The sequence below is a fragment of the Galeopterus variegatus genome, unplaced genomic scaffold (genome assembly GCF_000696425.1).
Source record: "Galeopterus variegatus unplaced genomic scaffold, G_variegatus-3.0.2 Scaffold153, whole genome shotgun sequence".
Classification (NCBI taxonomy): Eukaryota; Metazoa; Chordata; class Mammalia; order Dermoptera; family Cynocephalidae; genus Galeopterus; species Galeopterus variegatus.
The window spans coordinates 262507-286175 of record NW_007726264.1 but is presented as its reverse complement, the minus strand read 5'-3'; the positions used below and the strand labels follow the sequence as shown (position 1 = coordinate 286175).

At 38.1% G+C, this 23669-nt stretch overlaps 1 protein-coding gene and 1 pseudogene across 2 annotated transcripts in view; one reads left to right on the top strand and one right to left on the bottom strand.

Annotated features, from left to right (window-relative positions):
* RELN (reelin) overlaps positions 1–23669 on the bottom strand; it is a 472813-nt gene that overhangs the window by 436797 nt on the left and 12347 nt on the right. The gene's annotated exons all lie outside the window — the stretch shown is intronic.
* Positions 6551–7458, top strand: LOC103607750 (annotated as a pseudogene).

Genomic DNA, 23669 nt, shown 5'->3' with positions numbered 1-23669 from the left:
ATATCATCAAATCATAGTCCTAATAAGACACACTTGGCTGGATGGGAGTTAGGGTCATCTCAATCTTTCTACTGAAAGCTGCTTTAAGGAGAGCTTCCTTTCACTCTTGTATTCCACTACTCAGTGCAGCTGAGTTAGCCTGAACTTTTCTTATCAAATCTTCCAATATCCCTCAACAAGAAAACATTCTCATATGTTCTTTGTGTTTATGTGATTAATAGATGCTCTCACAGGCATCTACTTCCAGGACTACTTTGACTTTTACGCTCCTAAATTTAAAAGTCTAGTGAATGAACTTACATTCAAACACTTAGATACCAGTTCTTATTTAGGTATTCAAGTATCCTTCCCATTGTGACATTTGTCAAATTAGTCCTCGAGAAGATAATTCAGGTTGGGTCCTGTTGATATTTATTGTTTTAAGAGCTTGTTTAAAACCAGTGGCTTTGTTGTTGTTCCATTTTGATTTTGTTTGTTAATTATTTGGTGAACTTAAAGGCAGGAAAGGACTGAGCACAGGAATCAGTGAGAACCTAAAGTCTCATTCTTCATATAACCCTTCAGTCTACCCAAGTAAAAAAAGTTTACAACTCCCTTTGATTCCTGATTTTGCAGATGCACTGTGAAATATTACTTTTTAAGTAAATTTGTTTTGATTTACTTTAAAATGTTACATTTTGGTTACTTAAATAACCATGAGCCAACAACTTTCATTTCCAGTTTTCAACTAAAATGCATTTTCAACTAAAATGCATATTCCTCCTGATGCATTTCTATAAACCTGATGCATTTCTGAAACTAACTTTCTTTCTCTATATATAAATTTGACACTATAGAAAAATCTCTGGAGTCTTGAAATATGTCACTGGAAATGTCTCCAAATGTATAAATCCATATGAAGTAAATGAAGACATGATGAACTAGTATCTTTCCCATATAAAACATCAGGGAGACGTCCACTAAATACACACACACACACACACACACACACACACACACACACACACACACACACACAGTAGCTGTTTGTATCCAAAAGGTCAGGAAGTTCTTCTTTAAATCATTATATTGTTTAAACATGAAGATGTTCAGCAATACTGTAAGCATCTCTGACACAGAAAAATGAAAGAAATATTCTCATAAAATGCCTCTTGCTTTTTGGTTTTAATTCCATCATTACTAACAGGGAAAATGGTATTTTAACATGGAAACAGGCTCTGGCCTCATGACAAGGTGTTTCCTAAGTGCCGACCCCTTGTTAGATGAAGTCATACTCCTCTATGATGTCACAGCCGCCCCTGCATTCATCTCCCAGTGTGCCTTCTGGTGGGAACTAATCACCCACGCCTGGTTCCTCCCTTTCTCTTTCTCACCCTGTGAGATGATGTGAGCTCCAAGATTCCTGCTGACTTCAAAGGGAGATTTGCTCCAAGATCTGCACCGTAGGGGAGAAAATTGGGACAAGAAAAGGCTTTCAAAGGAAGACAAACTCTTGAAAGTATCCTAAACTCATATTTACTGATAACAGTTTATCTAAAAAATTGAAATACTGCCCTTCCTAAAACTCACAATAACAAGTGGGAGGGTTGTCAGTTCTTGTCTGGTTTTGGATCCACATGCATAGCTTACTGCATTCTGCCGTACAGCACCAAGAAGACTCGGGCAACTTAGATAATGTGATCCAATCATGGGCAACATTCCGTTTCCTCCACAGCTTCACTAAAAGCAGTCTGAATGTGCTCCTGACAAATCAATTTTGTCAGTGCTGATATTTTTGAGGCAGTGGTTAGGGAAAAAAAAACATACATACACACACACACACAGAATTTTATATAAAGAATACTAAATATGCCAATCTAAATACCAAATGGGTATGTAATCTCAACTAGCAGCTGTAGTGAATTTGTTCTGGTAAAAATTAATGATCAAGACTCACCAGCCTTATGTAATTCATGTCCTCCTTCTGCCTCTTTTCATTGTTAAATACAGTTGCCAAGTACGCCATGGTGATAGGCACCTAACCAACACGTTGGAAGAGAATGGCATGAGTATATGTATATACGTGTGCATGTGTGAACAAGGGGGTGCATGTGTGTAAGTGTGTGTGTGCATGAGTTTTTTACTCCCATTTTCCCTTATTGAGAAAAGACTTAAATATCTTTTCTTCATCTTTTCTGGCCATTCATTGACAATCATTTCCCAATTGTAGGCCACCTGAATTAAGGTCTTAGAAACAATGGCACAAAACAAAACACACGTGAGATACTGAAATTCCCAAATACTCTTGAGACCAAGTTCTGGCATGGAATCTATAAGATGAACATTTAGAGGTAAAATTAATATGTCATAAACAGATTCTATAATTAGATTATCAAAGTGCTTAAATCTGGATAGGCAAGAACTGATATTTGTGTTCTGGGAAGCTAAAACAAATGATGAGTTAATCTGGATATGAGCTAAATCTTCAGTATTTCAAAAGTACACAAAGAGAAGTAAATACTGCCATGTATCTTTTATGCTTTTGGTTGTTGTTGTTGTTGTCGTTGTTGTTTAAGAATAGCAATTTAAAGAGCCTCAGGAAACACAATTAGAAAGGTTAAGAAGAAAATAAAGCTTTTTAGCTGAAGAGACCAGTCAGGACTATCCTTCACAAAACAGGTTTTAGCTAATGCCAGATCATTTGCTCACTAAAAACAGAAAAGGATACCAGCCAGCAGCTCAGATCTGTATTCAAACCTCAAAGGTACCTAAAATAGAAATCAACTATTTATATTTTTTGAATAGCATATTATTAATTCAATGTTAAACAAATAACTATAAGCCTGGGTTTCAGTCTTATTTATGCCTAGTTTTGAGACCTCAAGTAATACAACCAATTTTCCTGGACTTCAATTTAATAAACCATAACACAGAAATAGATTCAATGACATGCAAAATGCTTCCCAGCTCAAAATCTCCTATGAGCCTGTGGGGTTCCTATGAAATGTTTTAATTTATTACCATGAACAGTTAGTTTGAATTCCTTTCTCTAGAAACTAAAAATTAGGAAAAAATAATCAAATCTCTTCTAGAACTTAAGGTTATTTTCTCCAGTGGCAAAGTAACACAACTTGGGTAATTCCCTGTGATTCTGTATCATTCAATTAATCCTACTCAGTGATATTCAGTGTGTATTTTCAATCAGAGGACTCAAAACTTTCTGCAGTTCCAAAAAATTCTCTGCTATTATCCCTTTGAATATTGTATCTGCCTTCGCTGATGCATCCTCTCCTTCTATAACTTCTATTAGATATAGGATAGTGTTGCTCTTACTTTCTTGGCTCAGATTTCTGACAGCGAGCGCTGCACATTCAAGACCTTACCTATGTATAAAGCACTTTGGTTTGTGTTTCTCTCATGTGACCATTTTTTCCTGCCCAAGAACCAAGACAAGAAGCTTCCTTCCATGTCACATGGCATATCTGATGGGCAGAAGTTTTTTGGTACTAATACAGGGAAAGGAAAACCCCATCCAAGGCTCAGACCTTGTGCTGAGGGCTCAGATCCACCTTTCCTTTGTGCATATAGAGGCCCAAAGCCTTGATTCAGAGATTTAAAATCTCAGCTTCTAAGGCATATATATTAGGTTCAGATAATCCTGGGGGCTGCTGTAACTTCTTTCTAACTACTGCATCTTTGGGTTCTTCCTCTTCTCTGGCACCTAAAGACTTTCCCTAATTTGTTTTGAGCTTAACTATGTACTTCATCGAGAAATTCTATCACATTTTATTCAGCATTTAATGTGGTTTTCCCATGTTGGTTCATACTTTACCTACTGCTACATCTAAGTTTCTTCATAGACCATAAAGTGCTACATCCCGGGTGGTCACTTAGGCACATTCAAAGACTCAGTTGCAACATCAGCTCTACTTCCTATGATGGTATTAGTCATGGGAGTCCCCCTTCTTTCTAAAAAAGCCACTACCTAAAATAAATAGCATCCCTAAAAGATGTACAACCACAGTAAAACTGATTTCAATGTTAAAAGTTTTCAGTAAGTAAAACAGGTAACGACATTGCTGAATTAGTCTCTTGTAACAAACGTAAAGGCCAGGATAAAGCCAAACAGAATTTAAGAAACTGTGAGTTCTAATCAGCACAACACAAAAGTTTTTCCTTACAGCATGTTTTCTGGGTATAACAAAAAAAAATCTTATGAGAAAATCTCTCCTTTGGGATAGTTTGCAAAACTTTTTAATTAGGAATCGTATGATACACTATAATCTTTAGGTTGAAGCTTGGTTAACAAGGAGAAGATATGAAAGTGTGTTAGACTAAAAAAACCATGTTTACATCATATCCCAGAAGGGGTTATTAGCAAGGATTTAAGCCGGCTTAGAAGTGCTACAATTTCAATGTAGACTTGAAAAGGCAGTAGGTACACTAAGGATGAAGTTGTAGATGGCAAGTACTGTTGTACTGGACAAAAAATAAAGAATGGAATCACTGGAGTGTTAGAAGAGAACTGTCCTGGCAATGTGCTCAGAAATGACAGTCAAAGAGAAACATGAAAAAGAAAAAAGGAGGGGGAGGGGATGAATGAATGTGTTTGGTGTCTTGGGATTCTCTGAGCCAAAGAGAAGATGAACACTTCATACGGGAAAAAGGAAGCATAAACACAGGTAACAGGAGACTAAGAATTTTGCCATAAAGCAGAAAAGAAAACTGGCAGTGTACAGGGGAGGATAAATGACTCACGTTTCAGGGATATAATTGCAGGGGCACTGGGGTGTTTGCCTTGGCTTCTTCAAGCCATTCTCATTGGAAATATCTCTGGAACTCAGTTCCCATGAATTAAAAAAAAAGGAGAGAGAGAGAGAGAGAACACTGAAATCTATCTCAAGTGAAAAGATTTTTTCGACTTGTCTCAGCACTCCAGAAGAGAATTAATACATGAAGGAAAATAAATTATTCTTTTTATATATAGTTTGCTGAACAAAAATTAGGTGGACTCAATAATTACCTCAGGGATTAAAACTAGAATGATAAGTCCCCTGGTTTTCAACTATAATAAAAAGTTATCTAATGTTAAGGGGGTTGACTGAATCAGAACAGCAATCCTTTAACAATGCCACGAGTCTAATGTAACCGTCTTAGCCATCTTGTATATAGAGAAAGCAGACACGACTTGATTGCATGCGCGCTCTCTCTCTCTCACTCACACACACACCCCAACAGCAAGACCTTGTTGTGATGCCTGCTCACCCCACTTTTGGCCTAAGCCTCTGTACTTCCCTACAGAGGCCTCCTTCTCATTGAATGCATCTGCATTCATTTTACATGTTTGGATATTTTCAGATGGGGCTTTTAAGACTTCACAGTCATTCCTGACTTGTTGACTAAGTAATGCTCACATGTTTGTGTGCAAGGAAACATATTAAATGTACAGGAAATCTTCATGAAGGCAAAATATGTACCTTAATAGTGGATTTGTAAAAGCATTAGTAACAGTCTGATGAATAATAACATATCACCTAGTTGTCCCCTGAGTATTGGAAGCACTAGAACAGCACACACCAGAGGTGACATGCCAGCTATAGACTCAGACCCCTCAGAATCCCCTAAGTACACCCCACTTCTCCCAAATCTGGCTCTCTTGACCTGCACACCTGAATAATACAATATGTGTCATGGGACAAACATGAGCTCTGAGGCCCTGGAGAGCTGTCTGATGCCTAACTCCTAACTCTATCAACCCTGCTGATGAGATCTAAGACAAGGAATTTAAGCTATTTGCACCTCAGCGCTCGGCTATACAGTGGGCAGATAGTGTCTACTTCACTGTGTTCATACAAGGATTAACTAAAGCAGGATAATGCACATGAGACACCCAGCAGTGCCCACATGGACTGAGCACTCAATGAACAGTCCTCTCCCTTAAGAATAAGTCACTCTTCACTGGCAATGTACGGAGTGCATTAGTTCTTCTGTCACAAACAGGACCCAGTACCAGTCATTGCTCTGAAATTTCAAAAATCTTGTGCAGATTTAGTACATGGCTTCAACTATATCAAAGAAAGTCAGTAAAATCTATGGGCTGATATTCTGGAAATAGTTTGGGTCTGATTTGTGACTGATTTCCTGCAGGTTTGAAGAAAATCTCTATGTGCTACAGGATGCTTCTGGTCCGACATAAATGAAGCAGCCTCACAGGTAGTTTTCTACCACTCACTGTTCTCCCAGCCACCCAACCATCTCGCCTCAGCCCCCACAACAAAGCACTGAGTGGGAAAATCTCCACAGTTGTGAGGGTCTCACTGTGTTCCTGATTTCAGTGGGTGTGTGTGTGTGTGTGTACTTTTGGTCAGAGCTTGTGTTTGAACAAAGGGAAAACCAGGTCAGAAATAGTACCTATCAGAGGCAAGATGACTGCGACCAAGAGGAATGGGCATGGAGGCTTGGTGGCTCAGGCCAACTAGACAAAAAGAAATGAAAAAGATGCTGGCCACCAGCTAAGCGGCAGAGGAAGTGGAGGAGGAAGAGAGACTATCCCAGGCCCCACGTGCAGGAGCAAGTGGATAATCAGGGAACGGATTCTTATCTTTTCTTCCAGAGTAATAAATTTCAGAACAAGACATTTAATGCAGGATTTGGGAATGGTGATGCCTCATTCTAAAGCAGATACTAAAATGGATCATAAAGATAAATCATTTGTGATTAACAAGGTCTGTGAAAGGAAAAACTACAGTAAATGCATCTATTTTGAAGCAAAGAAAAAAAAATAGGATCTCTATATGTGGCTTTCAAATTCACCTCCTGGGCCATCTGCTAAATTTCTTTTCAAAATATTCATACGTTAGCAGAACTAAAGATGACTGGAAACTGTACTTTGAAAGGTTCTCAGCCCCTTTTGTCTTTTGACTCTGCTTTTGATGAATTACTACATCAAGTTTTGTTAAAAGAACTCTTAATTCAGATCTTTAGTTCACCAAAGCACCATCCTGAAAGCCAGCCACTTGTGCACCATGTGTTTACTTTCACTATTTTGGATAACAGGATATAATTTCAGAACTTTCAGATCATAGAAGATGACGCTCCTGTGGAAATAAGACCTTGTTTTGTCTTAAATTTCATAAAAATTTTCTAGGGAAGTTTTGGAGGACCAACTTTATATGAAAATACTCACTACCAGCCACCCAAAATGCTGATGCATGTCATAAGATCCACCCCAGTAGCAAAATACAAAAAATAAATAAATAAATAAAGGGAAAGATGTACAGAAACTGAGAAAGAGCCAAAGACTGCTCTTCCACCTGGTCCCACTGAAGATGTTTTTTGCTATACCAGCTGAGGAAAAGCCTATGGAAATACAGTAGGTAAAACCAGAGCCAAAACTCAATTTGAAAGCAAGAAAGAAAAAAGGTTTACAAAAGGAAAAGAAAAATGAAACAGAAGATGGACAAGAGGAATGCAAAATGAATCAATGGATAACTAATTCATTTTTTCAGTTATTTATATTTATTTTGTATTCTATGTGTAAATATTTTACTATCCAGGTCTACCTTATGTCTAAACAGTGTAGCATTTAAAAGAAGGAAATATGAAAATTCTTAAAATTAGTGATGTTTTTCTTTTTCTAAATAAAATATCACCAGAACTCAAAAAAAGAAAGAAAGAAAGAAATAGTATCTGTCATTAGCTATACACAAATGACTCATCTTGCAATGGTTCCCGGAAATAATCTTACTGAGATTAAAGTATCTGAGCTTCTCCATTGCCAATTGAAAACTAGAAAAAAATCAGAAATGTTACACTTTATATTTTAGAAATGAGTAGAGGCCTAGAGATCATCTAATCCAAGAAAGGGCTGTCCGAGGCTATTAACCTACCCATCCTACAGACAAGAAAATTAAATGTAAAAATAGGGATTTGTTCAAAGTCACACAAACCTCTAAACACCCAGTCCAGTAGTTTTTCTCATAATCACATGCTGCTCCTTTCTCTCCTGCATTAGTCAGTGATTCCCATGGACTTCTTCCTTCTTCTGGCCACACTCACTCCCCGTGGTACCATTTATGTGCAGGTGACGCCCATATTTATATCCTCAGCCCAGACCTCTCTCCCCAGAAGTCCAGACTTTTACATCCAACAGCCTGTCAGAAATCCTCACATGTGTCCAACAGTCCCCTCAAACTTAACATGTCCCAAACTGAGCTCCTGACACTCTGCCCAAACCTCCTCTTTCTGCAGTTTTCCCAGTGCAATAAATGACTCCTTTCCCCCAGTTGCTCAAGAGCTCCTGAGGCTAGCTTGACTCCTCTCACTCTCTTACCTACATCTCATCTTCAGTAAACTCAAATCTGATATCATCCTGGTCCAACTCATCATCATTTGCCAACCATATTGTTACAATAACCTCCTAACTGGTGTCTCTGCTTCCAATCCCCTGCCCCTCCCCACAGCCTCCTCTAGCAGTTGATTCTCAATTTAGCAGCCAGAATGGTCCTTTCAAAAGGAAGAAATTAGATGATGTTGCTCCTTGGCTCAAAACCCATCAAAACAAAGGCCCACGAGACTCTACATCATTGGCGGTCACCCCCCCCCCGCCCCAGTTTCCTCTATTGTCTCTGAGACACACTGTTCATCCTCACTGTGACTCAAACACAGAGGCAGGCTCCTGTGTGCTTATTGTTGCTTCTTGCCTGGAAAGCTCTTCCTCCAGACAGCTGCAGAGCTCACTCTCATCTCTTTCAAGTCTTTACTCAAATGTCACCTTTGGACAGGGGGCTTCCTCCCCACCTACCTACACTCTGACACTCCCTATTCCCCCTTTTTTTCCTACTTACTTTATTATGCTCATCTAACATACTTGTATATTTTATTTTATTATTTTCTGACTCCCCCCATCTTGGTTATAACATAAGGGCTGAAAGTACCTGGCATATTTGATGAATGAATGAATAAATCAATGAATGAATAGTAGAATCCTCTCTAAATAAGACTGGCTCTCAGAGCAGGATTAGAGCGACTGCTAAGAAAAAACTAAAGTTTATATTAAATGTGCCTACATATCTTTATCATATCATTATTTGTGCATGTGTAAGTGCACGCCTGTTTTTGTACCTGTTTGTACTTGCTGTGAGGATGCCTTTGAACAAGCAAAGTTAGCACTCTGGTCTGGCTCCCAGAATCTTTTATGTATAGAAAGAAGTACTGCAAAACTGTTGTCCAAAGCTTGGAAATGGCAAAGCCAATATAACTAATAACACTGTTTTAAGGTGCTTCCCTCACATAGAAGCTAATTTTACTCTTCAGAAAACACTAACAAGCGGGCCAGCCCGGTGGCGCACTGGATAGTGCGCCGCTTGGGAAGCGCGGCGGCGCTCCCGCCCGAGGGTTCGGATCCCACATGCAGACCGGTTCCCGCTCACTGGCTGGGCGGGGCGCGGGGGCAACACCGAGGGTTGCGGTCCCGTTGCCGGTCCCCGGTCCGGTGCGGGGGCAACACTGAGGGTTGCGATCCGTTGCCGGACACGGAAAAAGACAAAAAAAAAAGAAAAAAAGAAAAAAAAGGAAAAAAAAACCCCAAACAAAAGAACAACCTTCAACTCTCCTATGCCTTTTTCAGATGAATGTTAGCACTAAGTAGAAATAGATTTCCCTGTACCAAGTGTTTTTGAGAACATGAGAAGTTCTGTGTTGCATAGCATATGAAATGCTGTGGACAGGTCAGGGGAGAGCAAAGTGTCTTACAAAGATATTCAGAAGGATCACTCTGGATTTCCATGAGGTTTCTAACACAAATAACTCCACATGTTCAGAACTTTGACTTTGAAATCTGAGTGCCATTAGCAAATCCAACACTGAATTTTGTTAACATAAAAGTTATTGTATTATTTACAGTGTTTCCTTCTTTTCTGGTAAAAAAAAAAAAAAAAAAAAAAAAAAGAAAACACTAACAAGCTCAGGCAAGCTTTTATGGATAGCTGGTATTTTTTTGGAGATGTGTGTATATAAGAGGAATATGAAATTGTTAGGGAAGATGAATTTTTTTTAACATGACTGTGGACTCTGTGTTCGGTCAGCAAAGTGCCAATGAAAAGGGGGATTTAAAATGTTGCTTGTGCAAGAAATGCAAGAGTGGAAGACATGTCTGCTACAGAATCCTGTGTTCTTGGCTACCTAAGGTAAACAACAACAATTTTGAGAAAAAGCAGATTTAAGAAGATACTCTATAACTGCTCTGCTAGGTCCTAATGAAGAACCAATCTATTTTCCTCCCAGACTGTATCCTTTTTGTACACTTCAAATTTTAAGAAATTCAAAACTAATCTTTAAAAGTTATGGTTGGCAATAATCATCTGAGAAGTACTTTAATATATTTTTGCGTTACCTATGGAGCACCCTTTAAGCTGATCCTGAGAGATCAACAAACTGATTAATTTAGGTCCCCCCTGTTTTTAATAATTTATATTATTGTGTCAGCTAATAAACAAGAAAATGGGCAAGATACTACCAAAAAATAAATGAAAATAATTCAGTGATTCCACATTGCATACATGTATTGAAATTCTGCACCCCACGAATATGTATAATCAATACATTTCAACAGAAATAATTTTTTAAAAAGTATTGAGTGATTCATTTACCAGGTAATTCACTCATGCATTACGGAGAAATGGCTGAGTCTTACAAGTTCAAGAGCAAAGCAAATTCAAATACAATGCTGAACTAGTTTGTTTTTTATTTTGTCTCATCTGCTTTAATAGAGAAATACATCAACAGCAACTCAGGACAGTGAGTCCAGGCTCTAGAAATCATCCTCGTGGATTTGAATTCTGCTCTGCCACTTATTAGCTTTATGACCTTTGGAAAATCACTTAGTTCTCTTCAAGCCTCATTCTCTCCATTGTATTACCTGCATAAGAGTATAATTTCAAAGAGTTTTTGTGAAAATTTAATGATATAACTTGTATAAAATACCGCCCAGAGTGTCTGGAAGTGGGAAGCATGAGGTCAATATTAGCTACTTTTTAGTAATAGTAGTGTTTAAAATTCTGAGTCTCCCAAACACCTCTGGGACTGGGCTTTCTGTCTCTCTCTTCTCCACCACAAGATAAAAATAAGCTTTTATTTAAAACTTTTGGGAGCAGGTGGTGAGAGATTCTTCTCAAAGTTTTCTTTCTTCTTTCTGAAAGACTATTTTTTTTTTGGTCTTTTAAATTTCTGTATTATTTTATTTAATCCCTAATACTGTCAACCACCTGGTTATGGAAAGCAATATCCAACACCTGTAACAAAACATACTTCCCTACTCCCCATACTGAACTGTCCTCCTCTTCCTGCCCACTCCTGTCCTTTCCCTACACTAGGAAGCAGCACAGCGGGCCCTGCACTCCTCAGAAGTGGCCTTACTCTCCGAACTCCCTTCCCTCAACACATTCCTCTCCACACTGTGCACGCACACAACGTCAGAACTGGAGGGACTCTTTCCTTCCTTTCTCATCGCAGAATCGTTTCAGTCATTGCCTGCTGCCTTCCCTCTGTTCTTTATGCTCTTTCTTCGCCTTTCCAACCACCATCAAGATGAACGAGTAAGGCGCCTTTTCTGACAGCTCTGCACCAAAACACATGGTCTACCACAAGGTCACTGCATGAGGCACCTCACCAACAGATTTCAGCCTACAGGAAAACAAAGGAGAAAAGAGGACACCTCCCAAAAGAAGAAACCTGAAAGGCATTTCAGTGCACACTTTGGATTTTCTATTCAAAAGTTACTGTGTGTGTGTGTATGTGTGTGTGTGTGCATGTGTAAGTAATATATGTACTCATATAGTGCACTAATGTATTCATGAGTCTGTCACTACCAAAACATTGCGTGACAAGTAAGAATTCGTCTGAATGACATAGGATACATTTTTGAACTGACACTCTAACCAGAAAGGTTAAAAAAGCAAACTAAGTAAAAACTTATGACTTCTTTTTTATAGTAAAGGAAACTATTATGACATTAGCTGACAGAAAATATTTTGAGTGTGTCTATGAAAATAGAATAAAACCAACGATAATAAATTTCATTTACACCGTCTAAGGAAAGGGTACCCTAAGCTAGCGAAGACAGTGAGGTAAGGTTAAGAAAGAGTCCAGCTTCGCTAGGTGGACCAGAGACAGAAACACCAGAAACAGGAGGCAGAAGTAAGCCAGTGAAGGGAACAACAGGACAAGCAGCAGAGACTCAGGAGCTAGGCTGCCTTACACATGATAGACCCTCTCTCTCTCTCTCTCCTCCTTCTCTTTATTTTTGCTTTGTCCTCTCTTCCTACTCCAGCCTTTTCTAAACAACTAGTTGTAATTGCTAGACAAACCTTAAATCCAGAAAATATTATTACTCTACGTTTCTGTTACTTTACAGATTACAAAGCATTTTCACATATGTGATCTCATGGCACGCTCTGAGGTAAGTCAATGAAAATTTTAATCCCCAATGTATAAACAGATGAACAAAAGATTAATGAAGTCCACTTCAGGTGTTCTAGGGAGGAGTTCTCATAGACATTGTACTGGATTGACTTATGTCCCCCCAAAACTCACTGAAGCTTGAATTGTGTCCCCTAAGTTTTATGTATTAGAAACTTGGCCTCCACTGTGACTGCTAAGAGGGTGGGAAATCCTATTACGGTAACTGAAAGGTGGGGCTTTGAAGAAGTGATTAGACTGTAGGACCACGCAGTAGAGAATGGATTAAAAATGGTGGTCATGGGTGTCATTTGGAGGGCTGTAAAAGGGGAGCATGAAGAGTCTTTCTCTCTCCCTGCTCTCTTGCTTCCACCATCTTGCAATGTGAGACCCCTGGGTCACTGTTGCCACCAGCAGATGGACTTTGGACTTCCCAGCCTCAGAAACTGTAAGCAATAAATTTTGTTTTCTTTCTAAATTACCCAGTCCCTGGTATTTTCTTATAAGCAACAGAAACGGACTAGTACAGACATCATCTCTTTTATTTATCAAAATAACCTTGTGGATATAAGCTTACAACAGGATTCCAGCTATTCCTAGGCAGATTGTGGGGGCTGTGGGTGGGAGTAGCACTGGGTTGGGAAACAACAGAGCTTTTAACTATCTCTCTCTCTTTTTAAATTTTTTAAAACTATGAGAAAATATGGTAAATATTAATATTTGTTATATTGGGGTGGCAATGCATAGATGTTAAATCATTATTTTTGTTTTCATAATAAATACCAAGGAAAAAAGTGTCGTCAAATGAGTATTAATATCTCCTTTTTCACAGAAGGAAAAATAGAAGACAGATAGGCTGATTTGCCATGCAAAGCTACACTAATATCACAATACGTAGATACAGAACTCAAGCTTTTTGACTATTAACAACTAAGAAAGACTTTGATATTAATTCCTTCATCCTGGATATTGTGGTAGACTTCTTTATTATGCTTCATTTTGCCTAACAAAAAATAATTATGTATAAAACCTCAGAATATTTAAAAGAATGTAATATAAATTGTCACAGTTTTATTGAAATATAAAAAGCTAGTAAGTACCAAATTGAATTAAAATTTCAGGATGATGAGAAAGAAATGACCTACTGAAGTAGACATTTTATAGGTTTCAAACCTCTCTGTGACTCCATTATTTCAATTGAAAAACTGAGAATATTACTAGTACCTATCTCCTAAGGTTCTCCTGAGAATCGATGAGTTAATTCCACAAAGGGTTTAGAGAAAGACCCAGCACATGGTGAGAGTTCAATTACTGCTGTGGTTGTTATCTCACATCTGTTGTGAGCATTCCTACCATCCTTCTTTTCCCATCTGTAAAACGCAGGGGTTTGCATTCACATAAGGTATGCTTTTAAGATTAATAAGCAGGGGTTCTTTTTAACTCCTCCAATTAAGGTATTCCAAATTTTATGCCCTATAAGGTAAACATAGACCTACTCACCCTCCCCACACATACCAGAATCCCCCTTTCCCTGGGAAACTACTTCTGGACAAGTTACTCAAGGAAAGGCACATTTCCTTTCCTTGAGTAAATGGAAAGACAAATGGAAGACAGTAGGAAGCAGGAGCCTTGAGTAAATGAATTAGCATGTAAATGGAGTCAGAATACTAGTGTTAACTCCAGGAGGGCTTAACTGACCTACTCAGCCAGATCTCCTGTGAACTATTGAGTCTGAGTTGGGTGAGGGTCTACACATAAGCATGCAGATGACTTATACCTCTCCTTTGATCTGTTCACTATATAACTGTTGTTTGTACCCCATGGCAGTGCAGATTTCTAGCTGACTGGCCACCATCAGCACCTCCCATAAGTCTAATAAACCAGTGTCTCTACTTATTGGCTTGGGTGAGTTATTTGAAATAGGCAAACACTACACAAGTGCCTTTTCAGTTTTTTTTTTTTTCCTTTTTGTCTTTTTTACTGACCGGTAACAGGATCGCAACCCTTGGTGTTGCACCCGCACTGCGCTCAGCCAGTGAGCGGGAACCGGTCTCCACATGGGATCCGAACCCTCAGCAGGAGCGCCGCCGTGCTGCCAAGTGGTGCACTCTCCAGTGCGCCACCAGGCCGGCCCGTGCCTTTTCAGTTTTGAGGCTCCCGTAATACATGCCCTAATGACATGTTGGAAAATTTTATTCAGCAAGATGTAAAATTAGTTTTTTGTCCCCTTTATGGTTTGTGTACAATCTGTGCTTTTCTTCCATCCTGCCCTATATAATTTTGAATGCCTTAAAAATACTTCCTAAAAATGGAAGAAAATCAACCCTCAAAATTATTCATAAAAATATTCAGAGAATTCAGTAAGATGTTGACATACAAAATATATAAAAATCAATATCATTTCTATATACTAGAAATGGCTGATTAGAAGATGTACTTAAAAAGATCATTTGTACTGAGGTAGGATAGAGAAGGGACCCACCCCAGGGAGGCTACCCATCAATATTCAGGCTGAACTGACATTAGCCACCTCCTTGTTTTGTAGTTAATGAGCCTGTAATGAGACAGTAAAAAGGAAAACCACTTGACCAATCAAATTAAAGAAACTCAGAACTCTGGTTTTCTGAACAGGAAACAAAACCACAAAAACCACGACATATGTGCATTAAGGACAGAGCTGCACATGACTTCTATATGACCTTCCACATGGAGGGCTAGATCAAAAAAGGCAAACTTAAGGGAAAATTGGCCCCATTGCACATGAGCCTTTCCTTCAAGCTTGGCAATGTGTATGACAGGAAACAGAAGCAGTCCCCTGGGCCAGGATTACCCCAAACTCCACCCAAACTGAATATTCCTTCCCCTAGTTAAGTTAGAACACCACCCCTGTCCTGAGATGACATATAAAACCCATGACCCTGAATATCTATGGGATGCTCCTCACTTGTAAGGTCACCCATGCACTCTCCTGCATGTACTTTCTCTTTGCAATAAACCTTGAGTGTGGATGTGACATTGCTGCATGAGCTTGGAGTTATTGGATTCCCAATGGGATTCCTTCCTCAGGAATTCTAAGAACCTGCATCTCCAGTGACAGTGATATAGAATAGAGTACATAAGAATTAGTGGTAGAAAAATATTTATTCAGTAAGTGGCACTGGGAAAACTGGCAGAACATATGAGTATAGGGAAAAATCAAATCAGTATCATTCTTCTTAGACATAAATGAATTTCAAATGAATTTGAGAGTTAAGTGCAAAAACCAAACATTATAAAAGTACTAGAAAAAAAGATATAAGAATGCTTTTGTAATATGAGGTTTCATGAAGCTTATCCCTAACATTCACCAGCTTACTATATACCAAGCATACATGATCTCATTTATTGTCATGTCACTATGATGTAAGTCTTCATTTTATATATATAAAAAGGGGACTTAGAGAGGTCAAGTAACTTTAAAGAAAGGGGACTCAGGTTAAATAACTTTAACATCAAGGTATTTGAGCCACTCTTATTATTCATGAATTTCTTATTTGTGAATTTATTTGTAACTCCAAAATCAGTATTTCCATGGTCATTTGCAGACACTCACGTGCAGAGTGGCAACAAATTTGAGTCACCCAACACATACATTCCCAGCTGAGGTCAAACAAGGCTGCCTTCTTCTTTGACTCTCATACTGTAAACAAGTATCCTTTTCACAATCTACTTAGTGCCACATTTTTTGCATTTCTGTGCTATGGGAAAGCAAAATATTTCAGCCCCAAATATATTTCTTTGACAAATTTCAAGATGGCTAATTCAGAGAGACTGGAAAAACAAGATTGCCTAGAAGGCTGTTTCTTTGTGGAAAAAAATTTACATCTGTATATGAAAATAGCCACACTTCCTCTGAGGCACCCTTCTTTTAGTTACTATCTATTCTTTCTAAGGGCATCTATCAGATAACCTGAAATATTTTCTTTTGCATACAAGATGTCTCTACTTAACTTCTGACTTCCTCCTTTCATCTGTGACAACACCTCCCCCCAGCAATTCAGAGAAACTTGGTCTCAGTCCATTGTTCTGGGGTTTGTACCTGCCCCCACCTTCTCTCAGTCATGAATACTAGTATATAAGCTTTGTACCCCCATGGGACATTTGGGACTCTTGGGACATTACTCTTGTGATTCCCCCATGCTTTGTTTCCTCCCAGCCGTTAAATAATACAATTTGTCATGCCTTTTCTTCATATTGTTCTAAATTTGTCAGTGATTTTTATTAATGAAACTTTAGGAGTGAAGAAGTTTTCTTTTGGCCCCTTCAGTGCTTTTGCTTAGTGATTTCACTGTCTAAAATGGCCCCCAAGGATAGTGCTGAGTTGCTGACCAGTGTTCCTAAATACAAGAAGGCAGTGATGTGCCTTACAGAGATAATACTTTCAGGCATGAATTATAGTACTGCTGGCCATGAGTTCAATGTTAATGAATCAACAATATATATTTAACAGTGTCTTTAAACAGAAACACACTTAAAACAAAGCTATGTATCGGTCAGTTGATGAAAATGTGACCAGAGGCTCATAGGAACATAATTCTGTATTTCCTCTAGGAGCAATAGTTCAGTATTTACTAATTCAGTGTTCACAGAGACTTTATAAAATATAACTACCACAATGTGAATCAACTATTAAAATAAAATGCAGAACCAGGATAGAATCCTTGCATGCCTAATTCCAGAGACCATACTACTGAACACTGTCATGATCATTCTGTATAAAGGAAACAAATAATAGATTTGATTACATAAATATCAAAAGATAAAAGACAAACTGGAGAAAAATACTTGTAACCTACATTAGAAGTATTGCTAACATTAATAAAGAATTCTTCAAATCAATATGAAAAGAGAAACCTTAAAATTGAAAAATGAGCAAAGGATTTAACAGGTAATTCATACACAAACACAAAATTAGTAATGAGACAAGAAAAGTATATGACCTCTCTAGTAATCAAAGAAGGAAAAATAAAACAATTATAAAATATCATTTTTTAAATCTGTAGATTTATCAAAGACTAAAAAGAATTATATCACCCAGCATTTAGTATGTGTAGGCACACAGGCTACTGGACAATTTGGCAGTATGTATCAATAGCCTTAATGTTATTAATAAATTTTTAACTGGAAATTTCAGTTTTAGGAATTTATACTGTGAAAGTATTTGAGTATAAATGAATGAATAATAAACATAAATTTTAAAAAATCTCTTGCAATGTTGTATATATTATCCAAAATTTGAATACTAGAGGGAATTAAGTACATTTATGTAATTCATACAACATAATACTAAACAAAGGTACAGTTCTGCATTTATTTACATGGAAGATACATGAAAGATACTGACGACATAGCTGAGTAAGAAAAGCTGACTGTGGTAGGTATAGTTTGATCCCATTCATGTCTGCATGTACACATGCAGATAAAAACACAGATTGCTTACAAGAGATTAGATTTAGACATTAGTTTCCTCCCTTGCACTGGAATGCCTCAGTCCTAAGGACCATATCAAAGAGGATTTTGTTGTATCTTATAAGTGAGCGTTCTAAATCTTCCCACTGGTACTGGTATTTCTTAGAATTACAGGGCAAAGAGGTATGGCACTGTTCCACTGAGAAGCACTGACAGGGTTAGAATACAGGTGAGGTATGGGCAGATCCCATGTCATTGGTCACCTGACTTCTGTTTGGAATACAGGGGCAGTCATCCATTGAGAATTCCTGAAGCTCAACATCACTAGATTTGGGAAAAGAGAGTGTCATGATGAGATACATCAGCACTGTCAGAGGCTTACAAGGAAGGACAAGACAAAAGTTAAGAGCAGCAGGAGCAGCTTGAAAGCTAAATTAGAAAGAATAAGAAACATACCCAGTTTGCATTTTATATGTGTTCCCTTTCTGGCTTGTTAATATGTTCTTTGTAAAGAAATAGATGCTTCACACACTGCTAATGTGTGTGGGCATATGATAATGTATATGCGCTACAAGATAAAAATGCTTTTATGATTGGTATCAAGAAAAGAAAAAAGGCAACATCAGCAAAAGAGTGCATTCATGATGTCAGCAGTTACTCTGATCTCAGCAGATTTCACAATTGAGAATATTAGCATCCCAAAAAGAATTCTGTGTGGGAGAGTGAGCCTGTTGGAAAAGGCAAAGGTCCCCTGAAAGCTTAAGTAAAGGCATCTGGCCTCTGCACTCAACCACCACAGTCAGAAGCAATAATCCAATCCACATGGTGCATAGGACAGCTTTTCCAAGAGCATTTCTAACAGCGGCTTAGACAAAGCAGATAATGGCAAAGGTTACTGTAACAGGAGAGAGTGCCTGTGTGGTTCTAGGGGAACCCCTTGGTCCACAATAAAAGTAGGGGAACCCCTTGGTCCACAAGAAAAGAAACATAAACAAAGGAGATCAGCCCACTAATAACGCATGTAAGTTGATATAATCTACAATTTAAAATAAAAGATAGAGAAAATTTTATGTGAATATTTATCCAGTCTTTGATTAGGAAAAGACACAAAAGCAATATGAGAAAACAAAAGAACCAAAGATATATCTGTTGTCATAAATTTATTAACATAATCTGCATATAAAAATTCATGACAAAAATAAAAATAGAACCATGACTGGGGGAAAATAATTTTGCCAAAATTTTAAAGATGTGCAAAGATATTCATCATAATGTTTACCATGAAAACACCTAAGATGTCAAACATTTATAAATTTATAAATTATGCCCTAGCCATCCAATAAAATATTATGTAGCAATCAAAATTATGTTTCTGAAAAATGTCAATATCATGAGTGCATAACATTAGAGAAGAAAAATTATAAATCCTTTGATTATAAGTATAGATCTATTTACCCACAGAAAAAAATATAAGACAGTATGCCACAACAGTGATAATACTTCACATTATTTTCTGTGCCAGGCATTGTGTTGCTCTTTATGCACAATATCTCATTTAAGATTCACAGCAACCCCATGTGACAGGTACTATCATCATTCCTATTTTTCAGAAAAGAAGACTGAGGCACAGAAAGGTGAGGTCACTTGCCCAAGGCCACACAGCCTGAAAGTGTAAAGCCTGGAAATAAACTCAGCCAGTCTGTTTCCTGAGTTTGTGTGCTATCCATCACCACAAATTCCTAAGAACTATCTCCTCTGATTTCAAAGGCTCATAAAATAAAAGTATCCAAATGTACTATAAATAGAGTGGGATTTTTTTCTATCTCATTTATAAGATTTGAACAATTCTCACTACCAACTTCTCAAAACATTCATTGACAGCTTCGTTTGGAGCCTCTGATCCTCTAAACTTATAGGATATCAATATGTGAAATTTAATGAAGATTCAGAATTCTCAGCTGCTGTTCCCTTCATATATTCATCGCCGCTCAAGTAAATTTCTTTCAGAAGATGAAATCTTTGAAGAATTTTTTTGTTTCTATTTTTGTGTTTTCTATAAGATTATTACATATCTGTTGTGTGGAGCAAAGCTATTTTGGTCTCTGTCCTTCCCATTGTTTATTCCCATTCAGATGAAAATTTAAATACAAACTAGCTACCCATTCATCAAGACGCTTTAAACTGATTTATGGTATAGCATAGAGAAGCTTCTGGGAATAAGAACTTAAAATCTATTATGGTTTCTATTAATAATTGCAGTCACTAATTGCTATGAGAACTTTTTTGGATATGCTAACATATAGTTAAAGTAAAGCAAATCCAACAAGCTACTATAAATAGCTTTGCACAGTCTCATAGAAGTCATGAGAATTTTGTAAGTTTGGAGGGTGGGAAAGTAGAAACACGGGTTTCAGATCTTTTTTTAAACATTGTTATCACAGATTCAAAAAGCCAAAATTTAAAAATCGTATTCTCAAATCCATCTCTGCAGATGATCCTCTTTATTACTTTAATTACTTTGGAATTACCACTTTCAGACAACAATTTTAACTATTACTGATATTAGATAGGGATCCCAAGTGCTATTTTTGCTCACCAATTTATGAAATAAAAAATTTTAAGTACCTGCTGTGTGCCAGGCACTGGCAATATACGGCAGCAAACAAAAGATAAAAATCTCTGCCTTGCTGGAATTTTAAGGCATTATACTGATGGTGTATGGAAGGCAAACATGCTAAACAGCAAAATGTATACACGATGATAAATGCAATGAAGAAAAACAAAGCAGTCAAGGGGGATATGGGTACTGAGGAGGAGGATCGCATTGAGAAGGTGCCATTTGAGTGTGGACATGAATCAGTAAGTGAACAAGCGTGAGGCTGTCCAGGGAAGGGCATGCTAGACAGATGAATAGCAAGTGCAAAGGCCCTGAGGTTGAACTGAGCCTTTACTGCATTTGAAGAACAAAAAAAAGAGGCCCTCATGGTTTCAGTGGAGGAATAAAGGAAAGTAGTAAAATAGGTCAGAAAAGTAACAGAGGAGCCAGGTGCTATAAGGCCTCATAGGCCATGCTGATGACTTTTTTTTCAGAGAGATGAGAGGCAACAACAGGTATAGACAGAATGACCATATAATTTATCATTTAAATTCTGACACTTTTGTTGGTAAAAATGCTAAACTGGATGGGACACTGAGAAAACAGAGGAAGACCAAAGCTGTTCCCAGCAAACTGGTGAAATGTATGGTTGCCTAAGGTATGGAGCAGAGAAGTGACATGATCTTGATTTTAACCAGGTCATTCAAGCTGCTGTTTTAACATTAGAATGAAGGTGAGCAAGCAACTAAGCAAGGACAGTAATTAGGAGCCTGATGTAATACCCAGGTGAGCCGTGATAGTGGCAATGGCAGACTCTGGGTATGTTTTAATGTAAAGCCAGCAGCACTTAGGGATGGAGCACATGTAGGGCATTAGAGAAAAAAGATTTGGGTACTGAACAACTGTGGGGACTGTGTTGGCATAACAGAGCATTAACAGGGAGACTCCAGAAGGAGCTAGTTTAGGGGTGTCAGGGTGAGGGGAGACAAGAAACTCCAACACACATCCAAATGGAGACACTGAGTAGGTAGTAACCCATAGCAGACATAAGACAGGCAGTCATTCAGGGTCACCAGTGTATAGATGACACTTAAAGTATCAGAATGGATGACATCCCTAGGGAGAGAGGGCAGATGGAAAAGAGAAAAAAGGAAGGACAGAGTCGTGGTTGTCCCAACGCTACAGAATCAGGGGAGAGGAAGAAACAGCAAAGGAGACTGAGAAACAGCAGCCAGGGAGGCAGGAAGAAACTAAGAGTGTGAAGCCAGCTGATTTAAGTGTGTCAAGGATAAAAGAGCGATCGACTGAGACAAGTGTTGCTTTGGTCCTGGTAAGCTGAGGACTGAGAGTATTTTGATGTCTTCCTGGTGAATATAAGGATGGTTTTTCTACAGCGATACATGAAGGCAGTGGCATGTACTCACTCGTTTACCTTTGAAACTCCTTTGCCGGTTGTTAAGTGTGAGATCCCTGGCAGTTTGAAGTGCAGAGAAGCAGACACAATCCCAGAGAATCTGGGTTTCTTGTACAAGGATGGGCAATCTGTACCGCACTGTGCAACTTTCAGAAGAGAATGAGACATTTTCAAAAAACTACAAAAGCGTAATAAATCACTTTTAGGCTAGATCTATACGTATGGTAGGACAATTCTGCCATACCCCAGCTAGTACAATGAGACTTGTGGTCCCAGGAATTCAATTCTAGAATTCAATGACACAAGAAAGGAAAGGAGTGAGGATTCATCCCAACTGTGGGGCCAGAAAAGCCTGTTCACTGGTTCTGACCACCAAGATTCCTTTAGCAGTTGGCCACTCCATACTCCTTGAGACACTATCATCATTTCTAAGTGTCTAATGTTTGGATTTTTCTTCCATTCTAACCTATCTCCTATTAATAAATTCCTTTAGCCAAAGTTGGCCAGAGCTGGTTTCTGGTGCTGGCAACCAGAGTACTCTGGCATACCTGCCACTCTCCAGCCTGTACAGCTCTGTGGTAGCTACTAATACTCATAAATTGCCAAGTTCAGTCAGTTTTCCAAGGTAAGTAAATCTAAAGGTTTGGAGGCCATAACCATACTGGCAAAAAAGCTTAATACTCTCTCTAAAAAAAAAAAAAACAGAAAGCTTAATACTTCAATAACTATCCTTAAATTCCAATTGCAAATGTTTCTTCCACTGAGAAACATTTCTAAGGAGAAACATTCTTTTTACTCACTGGAAACATTTATTCCTCTTAAATTAATCAAAGTAATGGACGCTTTGATGGACATCTCCTCACCCTGTCCCACCTGCAGCCCCTGGTAACCACCATTCTACTCTCTGTTTCTATGAGTTCAACTTTTTTTAGATTCTGCATATAAGTGAGATGATGCAGTATTTGCCTTTCTGTGCCCGGCTTATTTCACTTAACATAATGTCTTCTAGGTTCAATTATGTCACAAATGACAACATTTACTTCTTTTTAAAGGCTAAATAGTATTCCATTAATGGCCGTTTCTACAGAATGGCAACTATGTATGCAGTTCATTCAAGATTTCCCATTCATACATATCTGCGGGGCTTCCATGTTGTTCGTTATATTGTAGAAATGCCTGGGAACCACTGGCATAGCAGGGACAGGACAAACTTGTCAGACGAGCAAAAATCATTGAGCAATTCAGGTCAAATCAGTGAGCATTATTTTAACAACTGTGAAGAGTTTGATATCTAGACCTTTTACATTTTATTTCAATGAATACAGTGGCTATCCCTTGCGTACTCATTAGTGATACCGATTTTGAATCTTCAATTATTGTAGTTTTCTATCTGTTCAAAATATTTCACACTTTATTTGGAAATGAAGTACCTGCCTCAGTTTTTAACAGCCTGGCATTGACCATATATATTTAAGTGAAATATTCTACAAGTTTTAATACCCACATCAGGTGAGACCACCAGGTAAGCAGTTTTATGGCATCCTGCCGGACCCACCATTGACGCTCACAGATTTGCCAATTAAAGCTACAACTTAGCACAGCTCAGTAAAGAACACTAATGGGAGAAATGATCTGGCTTATCAGGCCTAAGAAAAGAAAACATCTGTATGTGGAATTTTTCTACATTTTTTGGTGCTGTTTTTATAAAGGCTACTGTCCTTTGAGTTGTTCAAATTTAATGAAGTAAATATTTCTCTCCTAGTGAAAACATGAGCC